The sequence below is a fragment of the Lucilia cuprina genome, chromosome 3 (assembly GCF_022045245.1).
Source record: "Lucilia cuprina isolate Lc7/37 chromosome 3, ASM2204524v1, whole genome shotgun sequence".
Classification (NCBI taxonomy): Eukaryota; Metazoa; Arthropoda; class Insecta; order Diptera; family Calliphoridae; genus Lucilia; species Lucilia cuprina.
In genome coordinates, this window is record NC_060951.1 from 48,286,674 (window position 1) to 48,289,877 (window position 3,204).

Genomic DNA, 3,204 nt, shown 5'->3' on the forward strand with positions numbered 1-3,204 from the left:
TTGAGGATAGATAGTCTATAAAATACACAAAAGACAAGTCTATAGATTATTGTCTAGTCTATAAAATAGTCCATATCCTACTCCAAAGAAATGCAGTCGGACTAAAAGTACTCTCTCTTCTAGTACCGAAGTTAAAAAGTTACTAAATTGCGCCACAGGATTCATTACAATATATCCTTTTTCAAAGTTTAGTAAAATTTTGAAATTTAATAATTATTTTATATTTTAAAATTGTATGAAATGGTGTACCATTGTACTTTTGAAAATCAAATTGTACCAAAAATGTACAGACCCCAAAATTCAAATCTTCACTTTATGATCTGAGTGATCCGATATTACGCTCCAATCTTTTCTAAATTGAAGCGTAATTTAAATTAGTACAGTAAGGTTTATCATATAATAAAAGACTTTTGGTGGAAACCATGAGCGTTCATAGATTTTCATTATTCTGCTAAATTCTCAACTGGAGCTTTTTTTGAGAAACTACAGACGATAATCTTACAGACCTTACGCTATTTCGGTTGGAAAAATATTGCCCTTTTACAAATCATATTAATAGAACAAATTTTCTATTAATACTGTTGTGCTTTTAACACTATGGATGTGACTTACCCTGTGTTCGACTTTTGCCTAAACCCAAAGTATACGTTAGTTTTAAATTTCATTTTGAAAATATTTAAGAAATATTTAATTTTGTATTAATTTTTTTCTAAAAGAAGTAATTTTTTCCAATAACCAGTTGCAAATTATGATATAAATAAATGCTAAAATTGGTATCGTTTTTTATTTGCTGAAAATTTTTGACATACTAAAAGGAGATTTCCATTGGTAAAATGCTAAAATGCTATTTAGATATATGTATTTATTTTTAAAAACTCAAGCCTTTCATCATATATTTTACAAACTTGCGGATTATTAAGGTGAGTAAATCTGATCGTATGTTTTCAATATTTCTAAACCGATCTACAAACCAAGGGGGTTACTACATAATTCGATTCAAAAGAAAAGGCTTTCGAAACACAATTATCCTATTCACAATCGGTGTTGTACGGTTGTATCGTAATATGTCGTAATATTAATACCCTACACCACTTTAGTGGGGAGGGTATATTGGATTTGTGCTGATGTTTGTAACGCATAATAATATTGGTCCTATACCCACCTTAAAGTATACCAATCGCCTCAGAATCATTTTCTGAGTCGATTTAGCTATGTCCGTCCGTCTGTACGCCCGTCTGTCCGTCCAATTAGACCTTGTAATGAAACTACTGGCCGCAATTTTGGAGATAATTCAATGAAATTTGGTACATGATCTGATTGTCCCAGGAACGAACCCTATTGAAAATTCACCTAGCCGACATACAACTGTACCCCCGAATATAACTTGTGAACATTGTAATCAAGCTACTCGTATCTCGACAAAAAGCTGTAAACCAAGTTCTATACTAGTCTTAATGACCCCGATGAACTTTATAATTATAAGGCCTCATTTGACCCTAGACCCTCTAAAAAGCCTCTATCAACATTTTACTATAATATCCACAGTTTTAATAAACATAAATGGCTTTTAGTATATCTGAGGCAAGGTACAATTCAACTTAAATGCTTTATTATGAAAACTAAATCACATTTTATTCGTATACAGGTGTGGGGTATTATATGGTCGGCCTCGCACGACTTACTTACTTGTTTTATTATTAATTCGATTTTGTTTACAAAAATTTTATATGAAAAGTTTTTATGACATAGAATGCTACAACGTTACGACATCGATTGTGAATTAGACAAATGTATATACCATGCAAATTCGAAAATTTTTCTTTAGAATCGAGTTACAGTGTTACTCCTCAGGTTCCAGATGTTTTGCAGAATATATGCTGATTAAAGACCGTTTCTCAACATTTTTTGAATAAAACGTTTAAAGAGTCGTTGCTTTGCAATACGTATATCTTTATTGATCGAATATAGCAAAGATTTAAGATTTCGGAATGTTTTATATTTCAACATTGATTGACCTTAAGATTTAATTACTTTAGGTTTTGGATAATTCACCTCAATGGAAAAAAAAATCTTAAAATGCATTTTTCAAATTTAGCATGAAAAGAATTTTTACCACACAAGTTAATTGAAACATCAATGACAAAAAATTTCTTGCAATTCATAAAATCAATAGAAGTCAATTGAGTTGTTACTGGGGACAATGACACGACATGATATATTCCATTTTCCACCATTCATATTGAACAAAACCTGCAATGATTTTGTATTTTATGAATTCTTTAACAAAACATTATTATGACATTTCAATCAATGACAAATATAAAAGAAAATTTGCAAAGAAAATAATTTTCAAAAAATTGTAAAGATTTTAAAAATCTTCGTCTTAAGAAAAATTTTTCTTTAAAACTATCTGCAAAACACTCTGGGAGTTTTTCTATTTGCAATTATTTTAACAAAATCTATGCGTTGGTCTCGAATATATTATTATACAAAAACCATAAGTTTTAATAACATTTGGCTTTGAAAAACAGCACGTTGCTATTTCTAAGCTGGTTTTCATTAAGGATTTTTTTGAATTTATTTAGAACACACACAGTTTTTAAAGGTGTCAATAGAAGGGAAAAAATCGCATGGCCTCATGGTGTGACATTCATATTTTTTTTAGTACAATTTAGTAAATGATTTTCACACACAAACACTTAAGCGCAGGATCTTTATAACTCATTTAGATTATCCTACTTACTTAGTTTTCTTAGGGTTTTATTTATTGATAAAGAAATTATTTTGGTTTTTAATCTCAAGTGTTGTTAACCTGTTGTTATTTGCAAAATATTGTATTTTAAAATAAATGTTTTTGAAATTGTAAAAACAATAAATAATTTTAAATAGAAGAAACACTTTTCATATTTTTTTTTCATTTTCTATGTTTTAAATATTCTTTAATTTATAAAATTCAGACATATTCAAATTCAAAACGATTTCATTTTTAGCATTTTGCAAAGGTCAAATGCTTGATAGTGAATAATTTATTTAATAATTATTATACATCCTTTGGAGTTAGTTTAAAATCTATACCTAATTTTAGGTTTTTTATACAAAAAAAATTTGTTTAACTATTTTCTCGATTGGATCTTTATCGAGCAAGAACATGGTAATGATTTGATGTTTTTCAAAAACTAGCTTTTTAATGAATACTATGCTACC

General features: G+C 28.6%; 1 long non-coding RNA gene across 1 annotated transcript in view; it reads left to right on the top strand.

The window, feature by feature from the left end:
• Positions 1 to 738: 738 nt before the first annotated feature.
• Positions 739 to 3,204, top strand: part of LOC124418878 — a 668,817-nt gene continuing 666,351 nt past the window's right edge. Inside the window, exon 1 of the long non-coding RNA XR_006940276.1 lies at positions 739 to 920. This is a non-coding gene — a long non-coding RNA (uncharacterized LOC124418878). The remainder of the gene's footprint in view (positions 921 to 3,204) is intronic.